Raw genomic sequence first — 20,172 nt, 5'->3', positions numbered from 1 at the left:
ACACATTTTTATATATGTCTTTCCAAACATCTAAAGATTAGATGTAATACACTAGTATTAAATTCAGCCCCAATCTCTTGATCAACTATTTTTACTGATGACTTTTTGGACCAGAAGGTGTCAAGCATTTTTTCTTTGAGCAAAAAATGAATAAATCAGAATGGGGTTGGAGCGAATAAAAAATACACACTCACAGAACTAAAATGAAGTAACCCAAACTCCTACAAAGATATCCCACCATATGACAAGATACATGATCAATGCACGGTTCTCAGAGATTCAAAAGCAATTCACATGCAGATAAAAAGTAGTATTTCCAGCAGCAAATAGAAGTCATCTTCCCAATGACCCTAATACATACCTGACTGAGCCTGATTTTCAGTTCAGAAAAGACAAGCTGTGAATGCTGAAACCATTAATGTTTTGTCAATTTCTTATGCTTCAAGCCTTTTCACTTTAGCATTTGTGGGTCTAAAAAGCGGAGGTGACTCTGATTTCATACTTACTAAATTGAAGCTTGAGGCACATCTCAGAGCCCCCTCTCGTTTCTACCATTGGTGACTGAGGGGAGCTCCGCTTTATATGCTGAAAATGATACATAATCTACCTGCTTGAGTTTGTGAGAAACTGTCTTTACCATTGAACAATTATACCTTTCAGGATCGTTACTTCCAAAAGTTGGATTAATTTGACTTTGGCTCAAAGTAAATAACTATTCATATTCCTTGGTCATTAAATAATTGTATTCTGGTAAAATATCTCTACTAGTTAAACGTGCATAATTAGATGTCATTTATATGAAACCAATAAGGAAATCATTATTTTGATTTCTATAATTGAGTTAATAACTTTAACCCAACACCTGAGTGCCTATAATATACAAGGTCCTATGTAAGTATGTGGGAGAAAATACTGTTTATTGATCACTTAGAATGATAACCTTAGAACCCCAAGCCCATGGCTTTCAACCTTTTTCATCTTCTAGTTAGTTGCTCTGTATTCTTACTGGGTGACTGAGGAGGCTTCCTGGGCTGGTTATAAACTCTCTCAGGCAAGCTTGCCACGTGGGTCCACACAGCCGAGCCCCCCAGCCCATCCAGGGCTGTCACATGAGCAACAAGTCAGCTGTTTTGGGGCAAAAGTGATACTGGAGTCTAGACAGATAGTGATCTAGGTTATACAGTAACAAGGCATTTGAAGAAAGACTTGCTGGAATTTCGTGGCTCACACATGACTTTAACGGAAGGAGCCAGATAACAAGCCTTTAGTAGTATATATTTAATAGTAGCTTTGGGAGAAATAAAAAGGAATAGAGAGAGCCCAGAAACCCGGTGTGTTGAAGAAAACTTTCACACAACTCAAACAGTTTTAAGCATGACTGAAAAAGACTTGAAGCAACAGAATCCCAATTAAATGTCACTACTGTTTACACTGCATTAGGTAATCTTAGAATGAGGCTGGCACTAAGCCAATCATTTCATTTGAATAAAATGACTCAGCGAAAAGATCAGATGAGCGGTATGTCCTTAAGTACAAAGAGAAAGGTGTAAGGGTGACAAAGAAAACAATTATAGGTAATACGAAAGTTATTTCACCAAGTTAACTGTGGGAGTGATTACTGGAATATGGAACAGACCAGCAGCCAACAGAATAGAAACGGACTATGAAGTTATCAAGAGTATTGTCCTGATTTTTTAAAAAATTAAAAAACAGAAACAATGTGGGCCTGGACGAAACTGTCCCGTGACTAAGAGCTGACATTTCCCTTGCTACCATAACATAAACCCCTGACAGGCTAAAATTAAAGAGACTGACAACCCAATGTTGTTCAGGAAGTGATGCAACAAAAATCTCATACAGTATTGGTTAGACTGTAAATTGGTACAACCACATTGAAAAAAAAATAGAATTAGCCTTCTACTTAAGAAAATCAAACAAAAATAAAACAGAAAAAAAATACCTATTTTGTGGGTAGAAATTGTATTTTTACTCCTAGATGTTTACTCAAGGGGAAAGAAAGAATACGTTAACAAAAAGATTGTATAAGAATATGTATAGCAGTTAATTCATAATCACCAAAAATGGAAAAATGAAAAATTGGGCAGGCGGCCATTAACAGAATAACAGAAAAGCAAAAATGTATATTCAGATAATGGAATACTACTCAGCAATGAAAGGAAACACTACTGAGACCTGCAACAGCTTGAATGAAGCTCAAAAGTATACTGAGCTTAAAAAGTTGTAGAAAAGACTGGATGATTACACTTATGTAAAACTCTAGAACACATCTGTCTATGGCAGGGAAACTCTAAAGTATGGGGTAGGGAAAAAACACTAGGAAACGTTCTGGAGTGATGGTAACAGTCAATAACTTTATAGGAGTTTGAGTTACAGAGATAAATACATCTGTCAAAACTCAGCAAATAAACAATTAATCTTCCGTATTTGTAAAATTTATGTTAAAAATAAACGTTTCCCATTCCCACCCCTAGCCTCAGACAACTTCTAGTCTAGTATCTATCACCAAAGTTTGCCATTTTGGGACATTGCATATGAATGGAATGTACTATGTTAGTATGCAGTCTTTTACCTCTTTATTTCAAAGGTGTTAGCTTCACCATTAACTGTCAATATCCTCAGAATGAGGGCACTGTTTCTTCATTTTATAGTTTAATTCGTCTAACACAATGCCTGTTACTTAGTGGGTACTCAAAAACAGAGAGTTGATGCACAGGTGAAAATCTGCCTCAGGTTATCAAGGGTGGAATAAGCATTCACCTTTCTGATCGAAAAGTGGTACTTCTGGTGCTGGTGAGAACAGCGGCCATATAACCCCTCCAAGAGAGGATAATTTTAATAAAATTTATTGTAGACATACTAGTAATAATCCTGTAAGAAATCTTCCCAAAAGCTTCTAACCACAGGGGCATTTGATAGTTTCTCATGTTCGGTATGTTCTTCTTTTGAAATATGTACATCATTTGTTCCTGTTGAAGATCTGCCGCTGGTGTTTCCACACAGCCACTTTCTCTTTTGAACAAAGACTGAACAGGATGGATTTTTCCCTGAGGACCAGCTGCTGCTGTTTGAAGTGTTAACACGGACGCACTACTCTCACCTAGAGATGATGTCTCAGCGTATTTTCTGTTGTGCTTTTTTCCTGGTCTCTCTCTTTCCCGTTAATTCAGAGTGCATTTATATCATTCTCTTTGATCCAAATACAATCACATTTTATATATCAAATGCATTCACTGTATCTTATTTCTGATTTCTGATTCTAGTGTCACAATATTTTCACTAAACTATGCCCATCAAGTTGGACCATACTGACCATTCACTTGACTGCACTGTCAGTGAAACAGTGTGTACTCTTACACAGTATGGTGTGAGGTAACAATTGTGTAGATTACACAATTACACAAGGTATAATTATAACTTCTGTTTGAGTGTGCCACCATCTTTCATTATCATATAGTCCAGATTGATTTCTGCACCCTCCTTTTCTTTTTATTTCTCTAAGGTTGAGTCTGAGAAGTTGTAAGTTAGGTTCCTTTCTACCAAAGAAAGTTTCTTATTTGGCCAGGCTTGTTACTTAACTATATTTTTCTGCCTCACTCCTCTTACTGTCCCCTCTGTTCCCAGCCCCATTTCACCCTGCCACGGATGGTTGTGTAGCAGATTTTTCTTCTGTTCGCTCACCCAAATTTAATCTTAAAACATCCTTCAACAAACATTCTTTTTTTGAAAAAATTATTTTTTTCTATCAGAAATTTGGATTCTATGAATATATTCTTCTCCCTCCTATTTCCTTATAGATCAGTTTATTTACAATACATAAAAGAAACATTTTCTTGCACAACATGAAATATGTTTGCTCTAACATCCTACCGTGCAAGGAATAATATTGGATATTTGGATTTATGTAGGAAGAAACAGCGGAACTACAGAATCTTAGACGCTAGACAAGGATGGAACTGAAGATAGCAAGACAACGGGAAGTCTATCCTGGACTGTAAAATGAGATACTTTTCTAAGTTACAATCATCTTAATGGGATCATCTCTTTCAACATCAAATGCGAATGACTTTGTGTACAGTATTGAATGTTTTTGATTGCTCTTATTTGAGAAAAGAGAAGGGGGAAAAAACTTTCCTTAGAAATCTTTGCAGCAACTTATAACAAAATAGGGATTATATTAACCCTTGAAGGAATCTCAGAAAGCATCAAGCTCTAATTATTTAAAGTAAACTCACCACTACAGTAACATTATCTTTCTCAATTTGAGTATCAGGGTATAAGAACCACTAAACTCATCAGATATCCAACATTTGTTTTCAACAATGACTTCAAGAGAAAATTTATGGAAATCTTGTCTTTTTCACAACAACTTCAAAACATATATTCAGAATGTCTCTCGAATTAATGCAACAATGCCCTCAAATGATTTATGTTACTAAGCTTATGATTTTTAGCCTTTGATGTAAGATATTCAATTCCTCCATCAAATGAATATTGAATATTTACTGATTTTCTACCACTGGGTAGTAACTGGAAAAATACTGGTATGATATGTGTCCATAATTAAAATATTTAAAACCAAGGGTTGTCTTTATAAAACAAAGCAAACACATTCTTACTGAATTCATTTAAGTCTGCTTTGGGTTTTTGTTATTAGGACGAACTCAAATTACATTAAGTGTTATGTTAAATACTAGGGTAGCTGTTTTTATATGAACTTTTACTTAATGCTCCCAATAATCTTATGAAATAGTGTTATCACACCCATTCAGAATAGAAAATAGAAGATCTGAGAGTTGAAGTAACTTACATACAGTTGACCATATAACTAAGTGGATGATCTAAGTCAAAGCCAATCGTCTTATTCCAAAGCCATGCTCTTTTATTGTCTTATCATGAACAATTTTTACTTAAGCTCCCAAAGAAGTTATTATGCTTTAAAAACATGTCCAGTTATCTTTCTCTGCATTATTTTGAGCAATTACACAATTAAATCTGTAGCAGCACTTCCCAGAGTGTGTACCTTTTGGTTTGATGGAGGTTCTACAACAATCTCTCTTTAAAATGAACTCTCCTGATGTTAATTTCCTCATATTTAGTTGGAAGTAACAACACTGCCTCACCTAATTCACTGTGCTGTTTTCAGGATCAAATAAATTAATGCATGTTGGAGTTGGCGTACCAGTGAATCATTCCTGCTCTCCTCCCCAGCTGCTCGGGCCAGTTCAGAGAATAGATATGAAAGTTAAGTACGAAAACACAGATATATTTTTTTTTAATAACTGGATTGAAGACCAAAGCTTGGAACTGAAATCAATAAATGTACCTGCTCCCAAATTTGATGTTAGTTCCAACTACTGAGCTGATTAGAGCTGGTGATGAACTAAAACGTGCGCACGAAGAACACTGCGGCCCGCCACACTCTCTGCCAGACGCAGAAAAGCAGGAGATGGATGAGAAGAGAGTGTTCTTTGGCCAGGAACCAGAAAGGACGGCATGAGCTCCGGCCCAGCTTCCCAGTCATTTACAGAACAGAGAAGAGAAATAAAGTGACCCTTTTGGAAGCAAATCAGGCACCACCAGAAATGCAGTCCAGGCATGGTGGTAGAGATTGCAAATTCCTGCACAGTATCAGTTCCCCTCCCCCCTATATGACAATAATACATGCATACACACATACGTGTACACATACTGAGAAAATGACTTCTCTGGCAAAGTCAGCCATGTGGCAACGTGATTAGGTTTGGACAATGGCATAGGGGCAAAGGATATGAGTAACTCTGGATTTTGTCCTTACACTGAAAAGGGTGAGCCCTTCTCTTCCCCCTCCCTTCTGCCCACTCCAATCACGGGCTGGAAGGCGGAAGTGGGACACTTGTGATATTAACAAAAAGGCCAGGATGGACAGGAAGAAGTCTGGGAACCACAGGATCTGAGTATCAGCCCTGGATCTCTGCTCTGCCTCCTATGCTCGGGGTGAAATCATTTGTCACATGAAAGTCGTATATTTTGGAGGTCCTTGTTAGAGCAGCCTAGCAAATAGCCTGACCAATATATATAAGAACGATGACGATCGCTCCAATATTTCAATCAGGTAAGTCACCTGTTCTCCCATGAGCAGGAGCCACTGAGATGGCGCTTCCCCCAAAGGAAAAATGCTCTATTATTTAGGATGGATTTTACCTTTAAGTAACAGAAATTTTAACTATTTAACTGTGATTAAGAAGGTTAATAAATTGTATCAATTTTTCCTTCCCAAGTTTGAAAATAATGGATAGAAATAAGGACCCAGGCAAAAGGCTAACAAGATATTATCAGAAGATACGGGTCTTTTGGTTCCTGAACATCCTGGTCCGGGTCTGGGTGGCCCTGTGAAACAACAGGTGTCATCCGAGTGAAATCGTGTCTCCTGTGGATGACTGCTTTCTAAGAAAATCATGACTCAGTGGTTGAGCACATGTCCAAGTCATTACTCCAAACACATCCAACACGTGAGTACTTCTTCTTTGCTAGAAATGAGTGTGTGAAGGAACTGGAGGAGGCCAGGGAGAGTACACTAGCAGATATCCTCTGTGTGTCTGGAAACAGCCGGTGTCAAGAATAATTCCCTCTTTCCCACTATTTCAAAGCTCTTGTCCTGTTAACTTATCTCTGTAAAATACTGGCCTCTAAACAACAGAAATACTGTTGCTGCAAGCTGGAGTGTTTGAGGAGCCTTTCTTGGACCTTTAAGAGGTCTTTAAATTCATGCAAACTACTACTCTGCAGCGTCCTACTAAGGGAGAACTGACGGGCAAGATGGATTGTGTCTCCATAAGGCAGAAAAACGCATCCAAACAGCTTGTTTACTAAATTGTTTCCATGAACACTCTGTTTAAGTCTGAAGATTTTACTTCCAATTTTCCTTTTCCTCTCAAATTGTATCTACCTTTTGTTTCAAATATGTTGCACCCGTGGTTCAGCCAAGACATTAGAAGTGAGCAGGAGAAACAATCTGATCTCAGACAGTAACTGGTGATTTTGGACTCTCGTCAACTTGGCTAAGACAGAATTGGGTTTCCCAGAATTCCTTCCCTTCAATGGTTCTGAATCAGAATTGGCCAAAAGAAAAATATATATGAGATGTGGATAGTGGAAATAAAGCATCATCCATATTCTCTTGAGGTCCTAGTGGTTAGAAGCAGGGAGAGCCAGCTGCAGGTGTAGCCAGTGGGTGGGCTCCTGCCCTCAGTCTACCCCAAGTTTAGAGGAAGACACTGCAGGTGGTCAGGTTCATGCCAGTCCTCGCTCCTCCTGCCTTGTATCTAACCCTTCTTCCTGGTGACCACAGCCCCACGCCCACAGCAGACACAGAGACAGCAGCCTTTCTAGACCCCACCATCTGCTTCCCTTCCGGGATTCCACTCAGGCAGGTGGAGATGCCTCGCTTCCCAGATTTCTCTGGAAGCTCCTACTTGTCCACATGCTTTGGGGGCTAATAAGGGTTGGCTGGTGACTTTTCTCTGACAATCCAACTCTCCATTCCAGACCATACTTTCCCTCTTCCTCCCTTAATGATGTAAGTTCTAATTACTATAATAAATCAATTATTCTATAGTGTTCATAGTGTTGTTGCCTCTCTGATCAAACACTGAGTGACCCAGGAACCACAGACAAGTCCCAAATTGAATACAAAGTCTCTACCATTACTGAATTCTGAGGGAGAAATCCAGTTGAAAGACTAAATCTCTTTGAAAGTTCCATTTCAAAGGCATACACCCCTAAAAGAGTTAATGTCTTAAATCAAATCCTATTGCCCTTGTAAGTTAAGGTCAAGGAAATTAGAGCCCTGAATTCAGACTCTCCAATTACTTGTTCTTATTCTCAGCTAGAGAGTTTCTTGAATAACTGGGTAGAATTAGGTTTCTCTCGGCAAATGCAAGCCTAGACACCCTTCTTGGAATAACTAGGGTAACCCCGGGGCCTCAGGGAGTCTTTAGGTTAATGCCAAGCTTCCCGTAAGTCTTGCTGAACAGGAGAACAAATGGGCACTAGAGGGCACATGGAAGTGAGTGTCACTGCCACTTGGTGAGGGCACGAGCAGCACTTTAAAATAAAACTTTGTATTCTGAAACAATTATACATTCTCACAGGAAACTGAGAATTTAGCACAGAAGGGTCTCGTGTAATTCACCCAGTATTCTCTGGTGGTTACATCTTATCTAATATAATAAACTATCAAAATAGGTATTTGACAATGGTACTTTGTGCATATTTATATATACAGAGTTGTGTAATCACCACTGCAATCAAGATACACAACATTCCATCACCGCAAAGATCACCTCAGTGCGAACCCTCTATAGTCACACCACACACACACCCCCTCACCAGGCTTAAACCCTGGCAAACACTAACCACTTTTCCATCTGGATAATTGTAAGAATGTTTTATCAGTTGAATCGTATGATATGTGATCTTTTGAAATTGGTTTTTCTTTTCACCCAGCGTGGTGTCCTTGAGGTCCATCCGAGTTTCTGTGCATATCAATAATTTGCTCCTTTTTTGTTGCTGAGTACTATTCCATTGTTGGCATGTACACCTTTCTCAATTGGTTTATCTAGTCCATTTGCATTTAATGTAACCATTCAATGCTTAAGCTTACGTCTGATGTTTTCTTTTTTGTTTACTCTTTGTTTTGTTTTTCTTTTTTTTTCTATCTTCCCTTTCTAGCCTTCACATGAATTACTTGAACTTTAAAAAAATTCAATCTTGACTTCTTCTGTTAATGAATGCATTATTTGTAAAGCTTTTCTTTAAAGTTTGCTTTATGTTTACACTATATATACACAACTTACAAAGCACATTGGTGCTGACATTTTACCCGTTTAAGTATATAGAAATCTTACCTAAGTCCCTTGACCTTCCCCAACTTGTATTGCAATTGTCGTAAGTATTTCCCCCACACATATTTTTTAAAAGTGTGAAAGAGAAAAAAAGCAGCAGAAATTTAAGGAGGTGTTCATTACAAAGTGAGTGAGAAACCATTTTGCAAAGATTACATCAAATTGTGATGGGTCTTTTAAAACTCTGCTTAGCTATGCTAAGGGATTGCAGTTTCTTTGGGTAGTAAATTGTGAAATATTGATTTTGCAGGAGAGAACATGTTAACAGCACTTTGGAGTACACGTAAAAATCAATATTTTATACAATAATGACAGTAATGCTCACATATACCGGAAAGAGGAAAAAAATGTAGGCTCTGGGAAAATTTTAGTTTGAAGTCCCAGAAATAGTGAGTGAAAAGCCTTCTAGAGAAGACAGGGGTGGAAACAGTTCACACAGAGAGGAATCTGAATGAACGGAGAAAGCAACAGGGTCTTTTCCTAAAACCGTGACCTGGAGTTTAAATACTTGTTATCTGTGAGCTGACGGTCGGTTTGGGTAGTCAGGATTTTGCTTCTAGCTCTAGAATGATTTCATACCAGGAGGAGCAGCGGTCGTTGCTTCAAGGCTTTGCTGCTGCTCACAGTTCAACGATCACAATTATTCATGAAATGACAAGGTACCACCTAAACAGCATTAAAATTAGTAAGTCAGTCTAAATGCTCCTAGAAAACATTGTATTCCATTGTACTTACTGTCATGGTGTTGCACTTTGCTGTGATCAATCTTCTTTATTTGGGTATGGAGTCTACTTGCCTATTGAGAAAAAGTAAATTACACAAGAATTAAGGTATTGTAAGGGTGTCATTCAGAGCTGTCAACATGAATAACAAATACAAATATTTACTAAGAAACAATTATTATAAAGTTCATTTTCACAGTAATATCATATAGTCAACAAGAGAGACATTTGTATGCTGGATACTCAATTTTATAATTTTCAAGTAGGTACAGGTTGAATATATTTATAGCATACAAAATAATTCTACAGAAGAGCACAGTGTTATAGATTCCCCACATTTGGGGAATATTCATTGTCCACTTAACGTATATTGCATAAGTTTCACAATTTAATATTTCAGTGACTAAAAGATTGGCTTAAATGGGATTGTTTACTATATTGAATTAAGCCAGATAACTTAATGATTTTTTTATAGTCCTCAAAATCGATGAGATTCTTAAGACATAATAGAGATAAATGCAATTAAACAAAAATGCTTTAAAGCTGTTATTCTTAAATTTATTACTTCTATAGCTATAAAAACTCTCTTCATTTAAAAGGCTTTCAAATAAAAGTTATTTAGAGTATAACACATTTTTTCCCTAAATTCTATACTGAGCAATAAAGTAAAAGTACTAAACATGGGAATGAAATGAGACTAATGACATTTATTAGACTGAATATCTAATATCCCAGAAAATGACGTGACTTCTTCAAAATAATAAAAATAGCAGGCTTGAAAGTAGAGCTTCTGACTTTAACCACAGTGTTCTTTCCATTATGATATTCCATCCTAAGAACTAGCCTTCAAAAGAAAGAAAATATATTTCACCTTGAGATAAAAAAGAGAAGAATATGGGTAAAGAGACACAGAAATGTTGACGTTGGGAATAAGCAATTTCAGTTAACTGAGTTTTGTAGACCTGAATTGTTTTTAGTAAAACAGAAGCTAAGATCCCCTGAAAATAGGTCTTGTAAAAAGTGAAATGTTTTGTAAAAACGGTCATAATTTTAATAGGGAGAGAACTGGAGATGAATGATACGTATGTCAGCACTGAGTCCTTTGTAACTAACCTCAATCTAAACAGAAAACAAATGGTAATTCTAAATTCTAGTTTTGTCTGCAAATCTGATTACATGTAAACAAAAAGGAACTTAAGGTTACAACGTATGATCAAGTGGAATTGCAAAAAAGCCAGAGGGCTAAACGTAGGGTGAGGCTATGTGACTTGATCTATTAAAGTGTAATATAGTTGCTATAAAAATAAAAGACGATATGGAAAAAAGCAGACATTCATAGCCAGAATTAAAAATTAGAAACTTAAGATGTGGTGGATAGATAGACAGATGAATGTTATTAAGCCATGAGGAGGAAGAACAGCCTGCCATTTGCAACATGGATGGACCTTGAGCACACTATGCTAAATGAGATAAGTCAGACATAGAAAGACAAGTACTGTATGATATCACTATACGTGGAATCTAAAAAAGCCAAACTCATAAAATCACAGAGTAAAATGATGGTGGGGGTGGGCGTGGAGGCAAAGGACAGCCATTGTTTAAGGGGACCAACCTGCAAAGAGTACATAAGCCCTAGAGCTCTAATGCACACCTTGGTGAATATAGACAACAATATATTATAATCATCTAACTTGCTAAGAGACTAGAACTTAATTATTCCAATCACTGCAAAGAAATAATTATGTAATGTACCTAACACAGATGCTAATTATTGCTACAATGCAACCATATTACAGTACATAAACATATCAAATTAACCTGAACACCTTAAATTTACACAATGTTATGTGTCAAATACATTTCAATCAAAAAGACAGTTTTACCCAGTGTGTAATGCGTCTGTGTGGAGAAAAATTTAAGAACACTTGTAATAAAGATGTTTCTAAAAAGTTGAAAGAGAAAAGAAAGGAAATTAGAAGCCTAATTTTAGATTCTAGGTTTGGAGTATTAAAAGTAAATAATTTCCAGTTGTTAACAATGTATGATAGATTCATCCTAAAGGATGACAAACCCAGGATGTAGAATAAGATGACTGGTTGTTGGTAAAGCAAGAAGCAGAGAGGAAAAAGAGTGAACATATTTTGAATCAGTATTAACGACAGTTAATTTTATAAGGACCACTGTGAACTAGATGCTGAAGCCCTCAAGAAAGTTAGAAACCCCGTATATTTGCTTGATGTTTGGGAGTAGGGACGTGGGTAAGTGTGATCACTTCCGAAGGCAGAAGGATAGAGTATTAACAGCAGCTGAATGATTGCTTGGGATCCACAATGTATAGCAGAGAGAATGCAACTTCTGCTTCTAAATCCCCAAGTACAAGAGAGAAAAAAGAAGCAGCAGGTCCACTGAAGAGAGCTCGAGCCACAAGTCATACAAAAGGTTTAAGAATAGAAATAACAATTCAGAAAAAAAAACCCATACTGGGATGCTTGTTGGGGACATTATACTTTCCACGGAGTGCAATGACAGTAAGGAGCACCAAGGCAAACAAAAGGGGAAAACCCAGGAGGGGCGGGCTCAGGCAAAGACGTCTCAACTGTGAGTAACTAGCACCAAAGACTCTGTCTAGGCTCCTAAGAACAAGAGGGAAACAAACGCCCTCTTACCCATTCATACAACCTGCCATGATCGCTGTCAACTGCACACTCCGTAAGTGCACGCTGAGCAGGTTGAAACTGGAATTTGGGTGCAACCAAGGGAACAATATAATAATTATTTCTTTTCAATCTCCTTTTTATTTAAGTTAATGACTATTCATATTTAAAAAAATAATAAAGACCTCAAGAAAGGAGATGACTCCAAGTTCCACTTAAGGCAATAAATGGATAAGGTTTTAAACATTAATAAAACATGCTGTGTAAAATATTAACCGAAATCAAGAGAATAAGTATCACATCACAGCTTTCATGATCAGATCCAGCAAGGAGCCCCGAGTTCAGTTCTGGGCAGCTCATGTAATACCTGCTTTATGTGTCCAGGCTGATGAAGGATCTGAAAACCTTAATTTAAGAGGAAGAAAGGAGAAAAAAAGAAGAACCAGAAGAAGGACAAGAAGGAAAAAGAGAAGAAGAAAGGGAGAAGAAGGTGAGAGATTTAAAAACACTGAGCACGTTTACCCTAGAAATTAAAATTAAAGCTGTAGGAGGAGATATTGACTTCCTTCATTAACTAGGAGAATTTTTCAGGCTCTTTTTTTTTTTTTTTCCAGGCTTTTTCAGTATCATTTAAGGGATGACAGAACAGGTTGAAGATATAATTGGAATTACAAAGAGATGCTCTTTAGGTTAAATTATGTAAATATTTTCAAAACAATAAGGTGTGTAGAACAGACTACCTGAAACTCAAGGAAAATAACTTGTCAGGATCACGGAGAAAACAGAATTAGTGTGATCAATGGTGGTATTTTAGAACTTAAATCACTAATAAGCTCTATTCTAAATTTTTAAAAATAGTTTATTTTGTATTTGCGTAAAAAGTAATCTTTTGCAATACAAGTTTTTTGCTTTTTCTCATTCATACACTTGGACCTGGATTATGCAGATAGAATGCCCAATGTTGAACTATTTATACCCAGCCAAACTGTACTGTGCATACTGTGGGAAAATCTCAAATAATTCTAAAAGGCATCCATTTCTTCCTATAAATCCAAAATTAAAATTTGTTTTCTTATCTAAAACAATTTTAAATAGGAACTTACTACTTACACGAGTCACTATTAAGTCAAAGTGTGTTTATTTTCCCACATATTAAAATAATGCAGCAAAATATACAACTTTCTAAGTCCCTGAAGATCATTATCACATCAAAATGTTTAATTTTATAATGACTTTCTTTCCAATTCCTTTTCTTGCTTTAATCCATCTATCTTACACTGATGGTCTCAAGGTCCCCTGGGAATTTTCCTCCCAGACAAACCTGCTTCTGAATCCCTTTTCTATAGCTCTGTCCAAGGGACCAATGTTGGATATTCTTGAAGAAAATGAAGAGGTCGTAAGTAGTCACCATTTATTCTTTTGGTAAAGTTTAGCTTTAGGATCTGACCCTCTTCTGCTCTATTCAGCTCTGGGAGTGTTCAGGATCAAATAACCTCCCCTACTCTCCACAGGGACAAAATATGACCCAGGGTAAAAAGTTAGGTTGCTCTAACCACTTGGACAGAGCAGAGTAGAAAGCAGATGAGATAAAGACTCTGTTGGTACCATATGAGCCACACCAGCCACACCTACCCCATGTGTCAGAGCCCTAACTAGAAGGCTGTAAATCTCAAACATTTTTAATTGTCTGACTTTGATACCATGTGGAGAGAGCCTATTTGGAAATGAAACAAACAGGGACAAAAGAAGGAATAGGAGAGCTAGAGAAGTAAGACACAGACCTGAAGACATCAGTGATTTCCTAGATGCCAACAGGTGTTATGTCAGGATCAGCCCCCTCGAATCAACCACTAGTGTGAGCCAAGAGTTAACTTCTTGCTTAAGCCATTTGAGTTGTGTTATAGTCACTTATAATTGAAAAGCCTTGACTAATGTACCGCCTATACCCCTTTTCTCCTTAGACCTAGAATTCAGAGCAAGCCCTCTGCCATCCTCTGGGTCAGATTAGTTCTAATCAATCCCTAACTTCCTCCACCTTTCCTAACCCAGCAGAACCAAAAATGCATCCCATGTATAAGGTGTTTCCCCAGATTTTAAGGTCACATTGCTTTCTGTTGACACATGATTTTCTAAGACAAGGCCTCGGATGAGAAGAGAGAAAGGAGAACATGGTAGGAAAATTGTATTTCCTTTTCTTCTACAGTGTAGAGTAATATTCATTTTTAACACTCTACACAAACTGATTACAAAACTAGATTTAAAACTTCTAGTATCCTTGCTTAATTTTGTGTATCTTCAGAGAATTCTTCCCCCTGTAATACACTTTCGTGTGGTCTTGACAGTCTCCAGAAAACCTCCCTGGTGAACCCAAGTTAGGATATGGGTGTAGAATGTGGTCAAACATTAGACTCCCAGAACCTGACAATTCAAGTCTGTGGGCTTTTTGTTTTGTTTTTGCCATGCACTTCCAACCAAGTGAATGGATTATTTCTCAAAGGGAACATAAACATCCAACTAATTTTTTTAAAAAAAAATTTTAATTAATCTTTTTTGAGGGAGAAGATAAATAGGTTTATTCATCTATTTATTAATGGAAGTGCTGGGGCTTGAACCCAGGACCTCGTGCATGCTAGGCATGCACTCTACCACTGAGCTACCCTCCAACCAATTTTTGCATTTCAAACACATGCACTTGTTTCTGTGTTCTATGGTTTATTCTGTCACCATCCTTTATTTATCAGCTTAACTACTCTCCCTGACTGGTGGTGTCTGCCTCACACCAGGGAGGAGCATAAAGTTAGTGTGAGAAGAGAGTACACAGCAAGTGCCTCCAAGCCACCCCAACCGGCACTAAAGTGCTTCTCTTCCCCATGATTCATAAACAGGTAGCTCACAGTGGGTCACACAGAGATACAGCAGAGACAAAATGTTCCTCCAACATAAACTAGTTTCACGATGGCAGTAACACCTAATTTGAACTTGCCCACTCTGTGTACTCTGGACTGTTAGGTATGTAGATAAGTTAGCAAGTGAAGTAGCACTGCGTGTTCACAGCTGAATTGATCATTTTCACAGCAGGCAATGTCTCTCTCTCACCTCCATGTCTATTCCCTGACTATCAGGTTTAGGAACTGACATTAAGCTATTTGATTTCACGTTGAGAGGCTCATACAAATGTGAGGACAAAAGAGGGGTGACAGTTTCATACAAAAAAGACAGGTATTGTTTATTAAAGTCGCTAAAGATGACTTTTATCACTGGCAAATTAAGTGTTTTTTCATAAACGAGCATCCTCCATTTTTTCTACCTACATTATCTTTACTAGCTACGTAATCACATATTTAAAATCTTTTCTTATTGTTGCCAGTTCATAAAATGAAATCCTTATTTGAATCATTTCCACCTATGAAAACTTCATTAATCATCCAAAAGCCAGCTCAAAAACACATCTTTTGGAAAGTATTATTTGTTTCATATAGTTTATGCTGATTTTTCATCCATTAGGCGTCTACAATTTATCATTAATTTAAATCTTATGATGCTAATTACGTATTTCATATATATTTGATCAAATACTAACCTATAGGCTCCTTGAAGGAAGGGATTCCTGTGTATTCTATTTTTCACATCTGCATTTTAAGTATTAAGCATGGAACCTAGGAAGCTACTTACCCATGGAAGTACGTAAGCATCGATGAAGTATTTGTAACTTAAGTGTTGAGACGTGTTTCATTTTGGGAGCATTTGAACACTTTCGGAGGAGCCTGAACTTATTTAGAAAGCAATTTTACACTCTCAAATTATGGATTTTGCCTATATCAGCAGGAAGAATGATTTATAGACGCACAGATGAATATAAAGGCAAAGCCACATGTTGCCACACCCACCAACACAAAGTAAAATTTGCCATTGTCCATAAATCTGAAGAAGCCATCCTTCTGGCCCTTCTGTAAAATAGGTTTAAAGATAATGACAAGTTAAATAAAACGGCAATTCTAAATAAAAGGGATAAAGAGCAAGGAAATAAGTAGAATGTAAAATAAGGAAGTAACAGGAGACTTCAGCTTTTTTGTTGCTGAGATTTTTGTGGGACAGAGGGATAGCAACAAACGAAATTAAAGTGCACCAGTAAAATCACAATTAGTAAATATCTCTCGCTATCAGTTTCTTCCCATAAAGTATAGTGACAATAACAACAACTTCGTAGGATGACTCTGGGGTGTACACACGTGTCCACACACACATATTTATTAATATGTAGTATTACACAGTGATCGAAGTTATCAAGTAGTAACAGCCCACAAAAAGACAACAAGTAAGTCAGGTAACTAACAAGCATGTCCAGTTTTGGAGGAAAAGCTACACTCCTGGTTACTGTGTCTTTCCCGGTAACACTTCCCACACATGTGGAACTTGAAGGGGACTGTGAAATATCCGCACTGCTCTCCGAACATTTTTGAACATCCTCATTGTCAAACCAAACATCCTAAAGTCAACAAAAGCTGCTGAGGGTCCCTGAGGCATTCTGGCCTTTGTTCTCTGAAATACCTTGGTAATGGAGGGAGCTCCTGGGGAACATGGTAAGCTCCCGAGTAACAGGATAACAGTATTGAAGTATCATGTTTATATGATGCAATATTGTAATTCTAGGCCCTTCCTAAAGGGTTTTCTCCTTTATTGTCCATCGTTTTAAAATAATAATGCCCTTGCTATCTGCAATGATGTCAGATTATACAGCTATCACTCATAATTATTAGTGTGCAACTTAAATCTTGAGACACTTAAAATAAATATTCTCCTTTTTATAAAAATCAGTTGTAATTCTTAGTGGTTCTAGATGCTCCTGAGGAACATAACATACAGATATTATTTCCTGAGACTTACCTGGCCATGCATTCAACAGGGCATTACATCAAATTTGATTTACATAGATACTTAAGTTGATTTCCTAAACCTAATTAAGAATGATTTTTATGATGATCTTTTAAGAGGTCACTGCATTTAAAAATATTCCTTGGGGATTACCAGATATTTAATGTTCAAGTATTCGGAAAAAAACATCATCAACAGCTTCGAGACATTAAACTAGCCTATTTACCTCACAGTGATAGCAGTGGGAGGAAAATCCAGTTATCAGGTGTACCAGTTTTCAAGTCCTGCGTTTTCCCTTTAGCTCAGTGTGCCAAAATGACACTCCTTTTATTATGAACGATTACAACAGGCTACTTCGAGAAATTAGTTTTTAACACTTACATGACCCAAGATGCACTGATGCAAAGAATCTTATTATGATTGGGGAAGAAAAATTTTGGTTCTCACATGTCCATTTCCTCTACTGTTCACAACAAGATTATTATTGTGAAACTTAATGACCTGTTTACAGTGAAACACCAACAAAATACCTATATTTTCTTATATAAAGAAAGTTACTTAAAAGTATGCTTTATGACATTTTGTTATTTTCTTTTTTTTTTTCTTGTATTTTTATGTTTTGGTGCATACAAAGGAGTTACTTTTGGGTTAGGGGGTAAGAAATAAAAATGGATAAAGTTGCACCTAGGACAATGGATGAGAAGATAATGTTTTATCTTCATAAATGTTTCTAAATTATAATGTTATAATGATTAGAAAATATTCTAAGAAAAAAACACAAAAAGTTTTGGCTAAAATATGTATCCAAGTCCCTTCTCACTTTCTCTGTCTCTGCTTCTTTCTCTCCATATAGACACACACACACACACACACACACACACACACACACACATTCCAGTGATTTTAACATTCAGATGGACATATATAGCCTCCAGTGTATGTGTGATATAATATGGTTCGTAGCCTTTTTACATCAGAATCATGGATGCATAAATGAAAAGGGGTTGGAAAATCAGACCTCACCATTACCCCTAAGAGTGGTAACCATCCTGCACTGGTTTGCCACCAATTTAAAGGAACCAACGAGTCGGAATGGAACCACAGTGAAATCAAATACATATGAACACATAATTAAGGGGAGCCAGAAGCTAGAGGGAAGAACAAAACATATGCTTATACAATAGAGGTGATGGATGAGAAAAATGACATTAAATAAATTATAAAAGCCCTCAGGGAGATGCATTCAAAGTATCTAAACAACATGATGAAATTTAATATAAAAAAAACTCTTCAGATTAATTGAGAGAATAGTCACTGTTAACATACTAAGTAGAGGCTTAGATAAACAGAAGAAATAGCTAAAACTACGGAACCAAAATTGTGAAGAAGGAAATCATGATGAATTTTTTTTAAAAAAACCTTGAGAGATACATACAGGTATTGTAATATATAAATTAAAAAAATTCAAAAAGAAAAACATCAGAACTTTATACACAATCTTCTAAGCCTAAAAAGAGAAAGAACGGTTTATTCACAAGGAAAAACAATGTGACTGCAACACAGGGAAGATCCTCTACAAGGAGATTAGTCCTGAAAGTCAAGGATGCTCAGCTAAGCTCACATCCCACTGACAGTTTATAGTTTGTAAGAAAGATTATTATAAGATTCAAGGATTCAGAGAGTATATCACCTACATATCTTATCTGAGAAGTATCAGGAAAAACCTAACCTAACACCTACTAGTCAGAACTGAAAATTTCATCATAGGAAAAGAAAGGAAGAAAAAACGCTATGAAAAATGAATCTTGAAATTATTTACAAGTATACTTAGGTTTCTAAGTCTAAAACACAGAATTGAATCAAAAAGTATAATCATAAACTCTCTGGATGTGTATCTTACACTTTAAATATTTTTCATAAGAACCATTTACATGCAGAATCTAAAACAGATCCAAAATTAAATATACTATCTTCTCCCAGCCAAATCTAAGGATTGTACTGTACTGGCTGAGAAAGAAGTTTGAGAGTTGAAAAGAAAGTAGGAAAATAAAGCTCTCCCAGAAGTGCCATTTTATTGGAGAGAGAAATGAAGAGGATTTTTTTTAACTGTCTATCTAGATGGGGGGAATTTTTTTATCACTCATTCATATAACTATAGAGAAATATGTTTAATTTTGAGCCTCAGGAAAGGTAAAAGTTATAACTAAAGACCTGGAAAACAACAGAATTAACAGATGAACAAGAGAAATAGAGGAATAAATGTCATCATGATTAAACTAATATATAAGGAAAATAAAAATAAATAAATACATCAAGGGAAAACCATAAAGTAAAACAAATAATTCGAAAGTTAGATCATGAAAGTATATTCAAGTGTCCATTAAAAATGTTAACAACAATGTCCAATTACAACAAAGACATTGTATATGCTAAACAAAATCGGTATAGAAATGTACTTTTAAAGAGTAAAATTTGAGAGACGAGAGAGAGATGAAGGGGTACAAAAAAGTTATCAGGAAGACACAAACAAACACAGCAGTACTATACTTTTTCTAACATTAATATCAGAAAATGAAAAGAGAAAAAACATGGGCATAAATATATACAAAATTCTATGAAACAAAAATACTGGTGTTTAAACAGTTTAGAAATGCAAGAGAAACAATAAAGAAATGGCAGTTTAAAATGTAATACCCGTACATTCACATACAAGGATTCCTCTCTGATGGCCAAGAGCTAGAACTACTTTGTGGAAACATCTTATTTCATTAAAATAACTAGAGGATGCACTTGCCAAGAAAAAACATGAAATGAAGTGAATGACCAAACGAGCAATGCTCCCACTTGGAGCAACATTCTTACAGGACTCAGGAACCCAAATATCAAATTAAGGACAGAGAACTGGGTGAATGTCACTAGCAAAAGTTTCTCCTAGCCTCACATACTGTAAAAGCAACACATACTGACACATTTGTTCTGTAACTAGTCATAGCACAGAAAAATAAGGCAACACAAAGATAA

At 36.5% G+C, this 20,172-nt stretch overlaps 1 long non-coding RNA gene across 1 annotated transcript in view; it reads right to left on the bottom strand.

The window, feature by feature from the left end:
- Positions 1 to 20,172, bottom strand: part of LOC116285260 (uncharacterized) — a 137,254-nt gene that overhangs the window by 115,069 nt on the left and 2,013 nt on the right. The window contains exon 2 of the long non-coding RNA XR_012063593.1: positions 9,639 to 9,699. This is a non-coding gene — a long non-coding RNA (uncharacterized lncRNA). The remainder of the gene's footprint in view (positions 1 to 9,638; positions 9,700 to 20,172) is intronic.

This window comes from Vicugna pacos, chromosome 23 (genome assembly GCF_048564905.1).
Source record: "Vicugna pacos chromosome 23, VicPac4, whole genome shotgun sequence".
In the NCBI taxonomy this organism is placed as follows: domain Eukaryota; kingdom Metazoa; phylum Chordata; class Mammalia; order Artiodactyla; family Camelidae; genus Vicugna; species Vicugna pacos.
Note: the sequence above shows the minus strand (reverse complement) of the source record. Positions and strands in the feature narration are given on the sequence as shown.